The sequence below is a fragment of the Girardinichthys multiradiatus genome, chromosome 13, assembly GCF_021462225.1.
Source record: "Girardinichthys multiradiatus isolate DD_20200921_A chromosome 13, DD_fGirMul_XY1, whole genome shotgun sequence".
NCBI classification, from domain to species: domain Eukaryota; kingdom Metazoa; phylum Chordata; class Actinopteri; order Cyprinodontiformes; family Goodeidae; genus Girardinichthys; species Girardinichthys multiradiatus.
The window spans coordinates 29,496,977-29,509,984 of NC_061806.1; the positions used below are offsets into that span (position 1 = coordinate 29,496,977).

The 13,008-nt window shown below is 38.4% G+C and overlaps 1 protein-coding gene and 1 long non-coding RNA gene across 8 annotated transcripts in view; one reads left to right on the forward strand and one right to left on the reverse strand.

The window, feature by feature from the left end:
* The window catches only part of pvrl2l (PVR cell adhesion molecule related 2 like), a 396,229-nt gene that overhangs the window by 171,631 nt on the left and 211,590 nt on the right, over nucleotides 1-13,008 (reverse strand). The window lies entirely within an intron of this gene.
* On the forward strand, nucleotides 87-7,948 carry LOC124879328. Its single transcript, XR_007041002.1, has 3 exons — nucleotides 87-240; nucleotides 6,179-6,345; nucleotides 7,528-7,948. It is a non-coding gene; the product is annotated as an uncharacterized LOC124879328 (long non-coding RNA).

Consider the following 13,008-nt stretch of genomic DNA (forward strand, 5'->3'; position numbering starts at 1 on the left):
TTACTTTCAAACACACACACACAAAAAAACATCTAAGCACTGGCGTTTCCATGGCAATCTCAATTATTTCCCCATGCAACCCCACGATGCCACAGTGAGAGAGGACATTTCCCATCTGAATCATACGGAGTTCCTTCTCTTCATCAGGGATTCTGGCCACCGCTTTTCAGCTACTTGCTCCTCACTTTTCATCAGTGAGGAAGCAATCAGAGGGTGGTCAGGAAAGACGTCAGAAAGACGGTAAGAAAGAAATTAAACTCCAAACCACAAATGGAAACAGTGATAGGAGGAGGAAGACGAAGGGGGGAAAAGTCAAAATGACTTTTTAAGCATCTTGTATTTGGCATTTTTCTTGGCCCATTGAGCTGTGCTCTCTCCTTGGAGACTTTGGATTTTAAATGGATGCTTTCTGACACAGAGCGAGCAGATGGGATAAGAACTAAAAGGCACAAACAGACGGGACAACAAACGAGTGCGAAGACAGGGGTGTAAATAAAGAACCGGACATGGGTTGCAAAAATTTATTTTCTGCATTATAAAACAGACATAGAGCAGAGCGAAAGCATGAGCGTGCACACCCATGCACATTACGTCTAATTACGTTTTTCCATTTTACCGCCTCCTGCAGGGGTTCTGAACTTCAGAAGGTTATGCAAGTACCTCTCCACTTTCCTCTTCAAGCTCTGTGCTTAGTTAGCACCCAGCTGCTGCACTCATACAAACACTCAATAACTCACTCATTTAAACACAAAAGCAGACAACCTTTCCACACAACTCCTGGCTCCACTTGCCTCAATAAACCCCATTTGCCTGAAGTGTGCGTAGACAAAAAAAGCTGCTCCTCCCAAACATATGTTTCTTTTCTGCTAAGGGTTGCTGCCAAGTCGCACAAAATGGAACTCTGCTCTGTTAAAAACCCTTTGACTACATATCTTCACACTGGTTTGCATTTTACTCTAACATGGAAATAAATGTGCCTCAGACATTGCAGCACAGGAATGTAAAGTTTATGAGGGAATAAACTCCAGCCAGCAGGTTTACTGAGCTCAGATTAACAGTATGGTTGTAAAATACAGTCATAAAATCGCACACCTAGGAAACAAAACGGAGCCAACAGGATTGAGCATTGATTTCCAGCCTATGAGCATCGACTAATACTTGTCTGATTGTTTGATAATGAACACTGCAAGCCTAGATTAAACAACTGAAACTGATACTACAAACCAGACTAGTTTGCATCCTGAGCATTAAATATGTAAATAAACAACATTTCACTCATGGGTGAATGGCTGCTGAAAAATAAAAGATTTTTAGGACAAACATTAGCTTTTTTACACAGATTAGAGTCACCAATATTTCTGCTTGAGGACAGAATCTGGTTATCTATCCTGTCTGAGCAGAAGAGCAAGACTGTTTGCCATCTATCGTCTTTATTATGGCACTTCTAACATATTCTTTCTCAACAGTCTAGAGGAAAGTATGACCAAACTAACAGCACAGACATCTTCAGTTCATGTTTTCTAAATTGATTCCCCTGTTAAAATGTGACAGCACCAACATAAAAAACAAGGAGCCAGAGAGTGTTCCAACTATTGAGTGTCCTCAGAGTACTAGGGAATGTTTGGCTGGAAAATAAGGTTGAACCTGTGGTCAAATCTCACCTTGGGTAATGCCTAGTTTGTGGAGTAGTTCTTCACCCATGTGGCATTCCTGAGACGTGATGAGAGTGTGGTTGATCCAGCCCAGTGGTGTTTGGTGCATCTGGTGAAGGCTTACCACCTTGTCCACAAAAGCATTTTGATGGACACTGTGGAAACAAAGGGGTGCTGGGGTTGCTTTAAAGGGCAATCTAGTCCTTGGCTATCCAAAGTAAAACCTGACTCTGAATTCTCTTGGGCTTCTTTATGATGCTGGTTGGTATCTAACTTTCTTTCATCACTTTAAGCCATGACCTTTAGTATGCACTGAAGCCATTCGCAACTGTAAAACAGCTTTGCGAGTTAGTTTCTCGATGGATGGATGGATGGATGGACGGACGGACGGACGGACGGATTTTTCCGAAACAAAACAGCCCGAAGACCTTCCGATGTAAAATCAGTAAAATGTTTGTGAGGTGATGCAGATTTCCCAGCCTGAGATGGAAATGTTTCCTCAGACAGCACATCTATACATGCTGTTATTTCTCCCGTTCTATCGCATGTGTGATTATGGAAAATCCTTAAGCAGCGGATAATTAGGTATGCCGTGAAAATGTGCATCTCCTGTAAGATGAGTGCTTTGACCTGAAAAGGATGAGAGCCTCCAAGTCTCTGAATGTCTTTTAACACCATCAGGCTTGCCGTTAACGTCTCTCTATTTAGTCTTTCCTTCTTATTATAGGTGAGCATATGAGTCCGGTGGTTAAAGTGTTTTCTGAGCCTGATTTGATCAAACTCAAATTGCTACGTGCGAAATGTAAAAATGAGCACCCATCAGGCTGACTGGGTGGCCTGTGATTACAGACTATCTACCTGAAGGTGTGATCACAGCTCTGATGTGTTTCCTTCACTGAAGTGATTTAAACTTTGGTCTGCATTTTTATAGGATTATAATAAACCACAGCTTGTAAAACATGCCATGGAGCACAATACTGGCTGCTTTTCTGGACTAGTTCCTGAAGCTGACAAACTGTTAGGTTAGAGGATTACTGTGAAAAATGGGATTTCTGTTTCTTTACAGTCGATGTTCTTTGCCATAATTTCATCTCTCTCCGAGGAAACATGAAGCAGTAGCCAAGCATCTGTCCAGGCAGCAGAGTCCCATGGGTTTAATTTGTTAACATCCTCCCTTCCAGAGAGGGCAAACTGCTCTCTATCAGGTTCACTTGAAGGGAATAAATAAACTAAAGCCTAGACGTTTTGGATGAAGACTCGGTTGGAAATCTCTTCTAATAAACCGAACCACACGGCTCTTGGAAAAGGAGTCTTTTCAGCAAATTTGTTGGGTTTTGGCAAATATGTTTCATTTTTGCAGCAGTTAAAAAGTAAAGAAGTTATCTGGGGTAAATTATGGAGTGTTTCTTAGACTGGAGAACGAGATTCTGATTGAGAAACAATAATCCTGGCAGCAGATCCTGGTTCCTGAAACCTCAGGGCCCAAATTTTTGCTTTTTCCACGTTATGTGTTTCTGTTGGCACCTCAAGACTTTGCACCAAAGCACTTTGGAGCTGGAAGATAAATTTATGCTGTCATATGGCTACATGAGTATTTCACACTTTCTAATTCAAACTCCAAAGTTCACTTCCAGTATTTTGCATGTAACCATGGCAATAAATAATATTTTCTTAAGCAGTTGACATACGCTTAACATTTTAAGCTCAATTCCTAATCACATAAAATCAGATGTCATTTTGCTTAACAGAACCAGAATTTGTGTTTGAACCAACGAAGTAAGAAATCTAAAAAAAAAAATATGTATATATTTTTAAAAACCTCTTGATTAAAATCTGGCAAAAGTTTTTTAGTTCACTTAATGTTGGCTTCCAAATTTAATTAACAGCTCTCACTGCAGTCTTTTAAATACAACCCATTTGCATAGCAGCCCAAAAGAAAGCACTGTCAGATCAGACATCCCACTGAAAATTTAGTAAATGAAAGTTTAGTAAATGTCTAAATTAAGTTCCGATTTTAATGAGAGAGTCTCCACCAGGCAGCTGTGATAAAAGTGTGCTTCAGTTCTTGCTTAGCACCAGTTCTTTGACAACAGCGGTTCTTCCAGAGAACCACTGTTGTCAGAAGCTGGAGGTAGGCTTGCCAACCCCATCGGTGGGAGGAGGGCTCGCCGACCAGATCAACAAATGAAAATGTTATTTGTGCCATTTTAAAAACTCCTGAGCTGGTTTTGTTTTTGATCTGCCTAATTTAAGAGAGAAATAGTACAAAAATAAATAAATAAAAAGCTGCATTAGCAACAGAATAACATGAGGTCACTGCTGATAAAAATATTAAAATGTAATATTTTTCTCCAACTCTCACTAAAACAAATCTTTTCAACAACTTCAGACCTTGCAGTGGATGTACAGTTATTTATATACTGTTTTATATTTTGTGGTTTGATGTCCTTTTTGCATCAGTATGTCATGTTTTTTTTGTCTATCTTGCCTTTGATGAATCGGCTTTCACGCTCCCCACACACATATATTCTCAAACAAAGTCACCACAGTCTTTGATTTCAACATGACACACACCAGGCTAGTTGTTAGTTGTCTAGCTTTGCTTTTGCCAATCATTTTGTAAGGTAACATAAGAAGGCCTTCACTGAAACATTTTGTAAAAATGCTCTGCTGCCCCTTGCTGTATAAGTGGGTTTTAATGTGTGAGTATTACAGTATATGAAAAACAGTGGTTATACCGGAGTTAGTCTGACTTAATTGGTCCCAAGCATGAAAAGTGTTGGCGAATATGCAAATCTCATATTCTTTACACTTTGCAGTAGAGACGATAACTCAATTATAAAAATAAAAAAAAAAACTAATCCCGGCCAACTTTCTTAAAATCTGCCTTTAAAATGACACATTTATTCTTCAGGTAATAAAAAAAACTAAAATATGTAAAACAACAGAGGAAGAAGTCCTGTTGCATTGGTCTTTTTCATGTAGGATTAGCATGTCCTGGATAACTGAGAATCTACATCAACGTATCTCCACTATTAGAGACATAACTCTTTCAAGATGTCGACGCTTGCTCCCACAGTGCTATAATTATCAGAAACTACTTCCAGAAATGGTGGGATCAGCTTGGGCTTGCCATCTGTGCCAGAGTGACCAACATAACCATATGGGATGACTTGCAGCCAATGCTGGTTGAAGAAGGGGATGCCATCTCAGAGCAGTGTGTGACCAAGCTGGTGATCAGCAGTTGTGGTTGCGTATGGTTCTACCACACACTACAGAGGTCTCTGTTTGTTAAATGCATAAACTAACCAACCCCATGAACAACACAAAACAAGAGTCAATAGCAGACTAAGCAATTTGGTTAAACTCCCAAATGCATTTTCCTTACAAATGTGGCACCATTTAAGAGGAAATAAAAAGGCTTTCCAGTGGTTCAAGATTATTGCCAATGAGCACTGTTACAACTGAAGAATCAACCAAACACAAATTTTCTTACTTTTGTGGCAAGTTTATATTGGAAAAGGAACAGACACACATTCAGACTGACAGTTTTTTTCCAAGTTGTCCTATTTAGGAAAAATATTGAATATTTGTTTTAGTTACTCAAATGCAAACAATAAAAAGAGTGCAAAGGAACTTCAGTTTCAAGTTCGAAAGTTGTGAGATGAATGATGTTCCAAATCAAGTCTAATCTTCTGCAGCTCTGAAACTTGCAACCACCAGATATGATTAATAAGAAATCGTCTTTTTCCAGCCATCCATGTCCAGATAAAGAAGCATTTAATGCAAATCTGCTATGATCCATCACCAAACTACTGCAACATGCGCTACTGCAACACACTCACACAGCGAGCTGTCAACTCGAGTGGGTTCAGGAGTTTAATGAACATTATTGATGCTGAGGCTCGGGCAATTACTGTGATGCTTACATACATACCTACATGCCGGTGGTTTAATTAATTCAAGGTAAATTCTGGCTAATATATAAGGACACGCATATATGTGTAAGAGCAGCTCTCGTTTGTCACAATTTGAAGCTAGAGTTAGATCTCCTGCTTCTCCATCCTGTCTGTGCTCTATTATGGATCAACACGGCTGCTGTTACATGTGTGTCCCATTTGGATACTGTACATGTGACTGTGTGTGCGCACCATCAAAAGCATTTTTTGCCTTATTCTGCCTGGCTGAATGCAGGGAGCTGATTGGATCCAGATTTCGGCTGTTGGTACTGATCGAGAAAGCCAAGCAGGGTGGAAAAAAGCCATCCTCCTCCCCTCTCTCCATCCCTTTCCCTCTGCTTGCACTCAATTCATCCCCATCAGTCACCCCCTTCCCTCTCCTTCACTACTTCCCCCTCCCTCTTAAATAGGGCGATTTGCGGTTGGGTGACTCATTTCTGAGCAAATCCTGACCACTGCTAAGGGGGGAGTAAAAGACAAAGGGGGGTGTGTGTGTGGAGGAGGGGAGGCTTAAAGGGGCCACAGAAAGAAGAAACAGACTGAACAAATGTGTGTTTTTCATTTCAGATGGAGAGAGAGCAAAGAAAGATAGAGGAGAACCGGAGGACGTGTTGGAGTAAACTCCATGTGGATGGGATTAAGACAGTTCTCTTATTTCCCAACTCACTCGCTCACTTTTGATCAGGAATATGAAAATGTTAAGCAGCATGGCAGCAGAAACACCCCCTCTTCAGGTTGCTTCATAAAGCAATACCAGCACCTTGTAAAATTATTCATGCAGTTTAACTTTTCACATTACAATATTTAATATATTTTACCAGCTTTGCACATCTAGACACAAACATTTTTTGCCCAATCAAAAATGCCCATGCAAAATGGCCCAAGCTCAGTCTGATTGGATGGAGAAAATCTGTTAACATCAATTTTCAGGTCTTCTCACAAATTCTCAGTTGGACATACATCTGGACTTTGATAAGGCCTTTCTAAAATACGAATATGCTTTTGATGTAAATCATTCTATTGTATTTCTGGCTGTATGTCATATGTCAACTCTGACAATCTACCCTATCGCCACAGCAGAATGCTACCGCCACCATTTTTCACAGTGGGAATGGTGTGCTCAGGATTTAACCCAGAGTCAGCTTTTCACCACAGATATCATTTTGCACGTAGGCCAAAATAATGAATTTTAGTTTCATAAGACCCGACTACCTTCTTCCACAAGTTTGCTGTGTTCCCAATCTGACTGGTGGTAGACTTCTTATGGTTTTCTTTTAACAATTCAAGAATAACTTCCACAGATGTCAGATTTGTGGAGACTATCAGGTGATCTGCCACTAGATTTTCCCACTTGAGCCGTAGATCTCTACAGCTCCTCCAAAGTTATTATGATGATTCATCGTGATGTTACCAAATTTACCATGATAGTGCCACCATCATGTTTTTCAATGGGAATGGTGTTCAGGGTGATGTGTAGTGTTACTGATAGTACCAAAACCCCTTCTTCCACATGTCTGTTGTGTGTTTGATAGGTGGTTAGCCTGTTTTCTGCATCATAATACTAGGTTTCATTTAACTGTGTTTCTTTTTTTACATCTTTTCTCACAGCCTTCCTCTAATGAACCTAACTGGGTGTTACCAGTGACCTCATTAACATGAACTGCTGCTCTTTGTTACCAACTGAAACGTTCTATTGTTTTGCCATAACTGGCAGCTTTCCCGGATCTGTCATTAGTTCTTGAAAAGAAAAAAAAAAACACTGCAAAAACAGAAAGTGAAGTAAAAATGTTTTCAGTAAAGGGAAAATTTCTGTCTCAACCCAGAAAAATGTGTTCAGGTACTTTGGGGTCGATATTGTTTTACATGCGGGTTAAATGTTTGAGAAATATCTTTCAATCATTAATTGTTTTCTTAAGGTTTATCTGAGACTGGAATATGGAGCTAACAGTTGGAGCAGAGATCTTCTGACCTCCTCCTTCCCGATTCCTGTTCCAGCTCCTCAGAATGACATGGACAATTACAAGAATCTGAGATACAATCTTCTTAGAGGATCCTGGCTGCGCCCCTCAGGCCTGCACCTGGTAAGACACTCTGGAAATTCGTCTCCCAGTAGACGCCTGGAAGACATCCTCATCAGATTCCTGGATAACCTCAACGTGCTCTTTTTATATGCCAGGGAGGTGACAGGGAACACCTCCCTGATGGATAAGACCCTCACCATATTCTTTAATCTTATCCTTGGCTGCTCTTGTTTAAAATCTCAGCTTTAAAGCCTGGTCTGTGTGGATTCATGCAGGAAAACAGAGGTATTCCAACTTATTAAAAAATAAAGAAACTGCTGTCAGTGAAGCACCAGAACAAACATTTCCTCCCCGCTGTCATCTCCTCCTCTTAATGGTCTTAAGGTCTTTATGCATGTGACCTTTTTTCAGACATCCACCCTTACAGGGCTCCATTTCTTCTCCCTCTTAACCTTCAACCCACCCTCCTCCTCGATGCATTGATCAGCTCATAGTGGATTAGCTGCAGATGTTGATAGCAGTCTGACCCCAGACATTTGCTGCTGGATAATTAAAAGACATTGGTCTGCAGGATTAAATCCTGCCCAGTCCAACCTGCTGTTACAGTGCTGCGAAAGTGTTTTTCCCCTGTTACAAATTTTCTGCTTCAAATAATATTTTAGATTAAAGAAACTGTAAATTCACAATTTTCAAATGATGTTTTTATTTTCAAAGGAAGAAAGCTATAAAAACCAACTTGGCCCTAGGAAAAAAATTAATTACCCCCTTAAAATTAAGAACTAGTTGTGCCAACCTTAACAGCAACAGCGTCCATCAAGCATTTGAAACAAACAAAAACACTTTCACATTGCTGCAGATTACTTGCAGAGTTGTTTTAATTCAGTCTCATTAAAGGGTTTTCAGGCATCTCAATTGGATTTAAGTTTGGACTTTGACCAGGCCATTCCAAACCCTTCATTCAGAGGTGAACTGCTGTGCTTCTTGTGACCCAACCGTGCTTGATCTTATTGTACCAAACCAGATATGTCGGGGCATACACCTTGGCTTTAGTCTTATCCACAGAATATTTTCCAAGACATGGGGATCATTCTTTTTAGTTTTGATTTAATTTAGATGCTTTAGATGCTCTTCTGTTTTTTTGTGATATTCTAGATGAGTTGTAGCTGTACTCTTGCAGTGATTTTTGTAGGGTGTGCACTCCTGGGAAGGTTACCTGTCCACTGTTTCTCTATTTTTGAATAATGACCCTTGGTTTGGAACACTAGAGTCCTTAGAAATACATTTATAAGCCTTTCCAGACTAATAGCTGTCAGTGACTTTCTTATTTGTTCTTAAATTCCTTTAGATCTAGGCATGGTGTGTTGATTTTGAGATAGTTTATCCTACTTCATGAAGAGAGACAGGTACTATTTCAAGGATTTCTTGATTCTAGAAGTCCGGGTGTAAACAGGCCAGGTTGAAATGCACTTCTTCACAAAATGTGTTGAATTATAGTTAACACAGATTTAACTATATTTAGCTACTCTATAACATATGGACCTGTTGATTTAGATAGCCGTTTCCCCTGAAATGAAATTATTATTGTTTTTGTACCTACTCAGGTTATCTTCATGCAATATTAAAATTAGTTTGCGGTTCTAAAAATATAGGTGTGGAAAGAAATGCAAAGACATGAAATGGCAGAGACTTTTTCACAGCACTTATTACTAATAAACACACAATACACCTTGGGAAGTTTATTGGGGTTTCCTGATGTCGACAGGATGGAAATCACAGAGAAATGAAAAATGTGACCAAGCTGACACCCCAGATTGATGTTCAGTGAATATGTCTCTGTGCTCGCAGGGTTTTCTCTTTTCGGGGATCAAGATTATCGTGTCTCTGCATGCATCTCATCTGCTTATTTGTATTTGTGCAAAAATCTGTTTGCTTTGTATCTTTACTTGATGTGTCTCATAGTGGGCTGCAGTAAAAGAAAAAAAACAACAGGCCCCAGGGTCTTTAACAATGAAATAGAATGCAGTAGCACAAGCACAGAGGTAATCATGAACTTCTCCCTTGCTAAGCTTTAGCTACAGGTACCAACATCTGACCTTATAATTTAACTGAGGAACAAGCCTGTGCATGATTCAAATGCTTAATGTTTGTACAACACGTATTTGCACAGAAACACAGAAGCACAACGTGTGTTTGTTGCATGCAAATTGCAGCATATAGCGATTTGTGCATCTGTACCATATAACAAACCCATAGATTTATGAGTGCAGTGGCTCTACAGGACGTTTCTAATGTGCAGTATACAATCTTTCTATATGTTACTACACTATAAAATGTAATTCTGCCTGAAGCCTGGCAGCAAAGGAAGTTTGGCCTTGGATGGAAGAAAAGTACTGGAAAAAAGGAGAGAAATGAAGGAGCGGAAAGCATCCCAGGGGATAAGGGCACAGTACATCATGAGCATATAAGCGTGTTCTCATTTATGCATCTGAGGGTCACCCACATGCTGCCTCACCCTGATTGAAACCAGCAGTGCTGTGGCTTGGCTCGGCTCTATCAGTGAGCTCATGCTTCTTTTTTACTTGAGGAGTAAACAAAAAAGTCCTGAAATCCTGAAATGTTTGAACTGCACAGGGTCCAATGAAAGTCAAATATTTAAACACAGAGTATTGAGAAACAAGTATCTGCCTTTAATATATTTCTAACACATACCACTCATTCGACCTGCTCCACATAACACGACTGGGTGCTTGTAAAAAAAAATCTAACATGTTCAGAAAACATGCACAAGTTTCAAAAGATCAAGTGTAGCACAGATCTAGTTGGGCAGTTTACAGTTTACAGCAGCTCATGCATTGTTGACTCTTATGAACAAACAGCACTGAAATTCTAACTAAAGGAATCCCAGTGGCTTTCAATGCCTAGAAAAATATCAATATCTTATTGGCAGCTTCAAAACTGGCCAGCAACCTCATGCAAAAATCAATTTTATTGACCAGAAAAACTCCAAAATTCTTTAAATTCTTCAGTGCAACATGTGAAATATATTACACAACAGAAAAAGCTTTGTTTATGGTTTGTATAGCAAATATACAGGGATAATATCTAACAAGCTGGAATCAGTTAGGAAAGACTTTATCAGTCCAAACTCCCCGGAAACATGTGATTCTTCTGCCCAAAGTTCTAAAATGTATAAAGTATTGCATTTAGGGGAAAAAGTTAGGTATACATTGCTTTTTACGTTGGACAACATTTCCCTAACTCCATGTTTGGTGCAGAGAAGTCTTTATAGAACATGATGAGATGTCCAATTTGTCAAATCAAATGTGTGTAAACTCCATAATCAAAATGATTTTCTTAATGTGGATTTTGATGACAACCTTAAATCATCTACAGTTACAGATATTAGAAATGTGGGAACAGATCCTGTGTGTAGAGCCTGTGGTAACTCATAATGGAGAAATACAAGAAAAGGCTTTCACTTTGTGTATAGATATTATGCAATACGGTCCAGTTATTTCATAAATATTTTGTTGGACCGACCTTAGTTCAGGTTATAGCATGTATTCCCCTTAACCTAAACAGAACCACAACATGCCCTTCAGACCGAGATTTCTAGATTTTTCTCCTGAAGTTGTTTACAATCTTTTGAATTTTCGGGTCTTACTATCTTTATTTTAATATAATATTCATAATATGAAATTTTATGAAAAATTGTGAAATAGCTTTGTTAATGACTTTGGTCTTCTACTGATTTTCCAAGATTGTTTATTGTTTTTGGGATCTTTCATCTGTCAGGGAGGTTCTGTCTCAATTATTATATCTGCAGATCAGGTAGTAATTAGGCCTGTGTTTTGCCTTAAAATATGAGCTCAGCTTTCCAAAAATGCAGTTTAATCAGTTCATACATGATCTAACAAGGGGAGGAATTACTTTTTTCCAGAGGGCCAGGTTGAACTAAAACAGAATTTAAAAAATTTGAAAACTGCTTTTTATCTTTAAACAATATTAAAATTATTTTGATGATCTGAAACATTTAATTGCAACAAAAACCAATGTAAATAAATGTTAGACAGCTCCTTCCAGTGTGGAAGACATAAAAATGCAAGATGTAATAAAGAAGACGATATGACGATATGTTTTGTTCTTAAGAAAGAACCCCCTCTCATCTCACTACAATGCACTCACTGTTTTGTAAAGAGGACCACTTCTGGCTGCTAAAATGTAACACCAACGTCTGGCTCTCTTCCCAGGAAATAATGAAGCAACACTTTAGAAACAACTCCACTTTCCTGTTAAACCAACACTCTTAAAAAAAATTCCTTTATTTTCATATTCTCAACCCATATATTATTCATTTTATGTTCATAAAATGGACGAACCCTTTCAGTTAATTTTGCTAATTTGTCCGTGTTCCACTTTTCCAAACGTAAAGCTCTTATGCTCTATGAAAAACAAACCAATAAGATATTTCAATGTATTTTAAGCAATTAAAGGACTAAACCTAACGAAGTTACAGTTCTGAAACTCATAACCTCAAACTTTGTTTTTTTATTTTTCATTTGCTTCATGTCTGTTTCTAATTTTCTTTGGCAAATTGGGATTCTTGATTTGGATGTGGTGGCCTTATTAATGTCTATTTAAGTATTAACTCTGCAAAACCTTTCTAAAATAACAATTTATCTTGATTTTCATCTAAAGTAAACAACAGCTACAAATAAATCACACTTTAATTGCTTCCACACCAGAGACTCATGACAGCCTCACTTTGGAGCAATTAGTCTTTACATAAATGTTATTTGATCACTGTGAAAGATAAAAATAACTTCTCATGGCTTAAAGAAAACCCACATTTTCCACTTTTTGAGTTGTTTTCCTTTCTTGTTTTAACTGTTGTGTTACTTTGTCTAAAAAATATATAAATATCTGAAAATTTGTCTATTGACTATCATCGTTCTCTTTTAAATCAAAGACTATGCAATTCTTAGGCTAATTCTGTTTTGGCTAAATATGCCTAAAAATTGATATGTGAAAATTTGATATATAAAAGCAAAATCAAAGACATTTTCTACTTTTCAAACTATACTACTTAAAAGTAATCTGAGAGTAAAAATGTAGATTTTATATCAAGAGCAGCAATTTGAATAGTTTCGTGAATTGAAAATCAGCATTGGGTGGTTACCAATATGAAGGTATACAAAGCTTTAAAAAAAAAAAGGGAGTTTTAACACCTTTTTAGTCTATTATTTGCACGACTGGTATTTCTTCACTAAGCCATCATGTTCTCATCTCCCTGACAGATGCACCTGCGTGGCCACAGCACCTTGCCTACTTAAGGTTATGATATCACTGAACACCAGAATTACTTGTTATAACTTT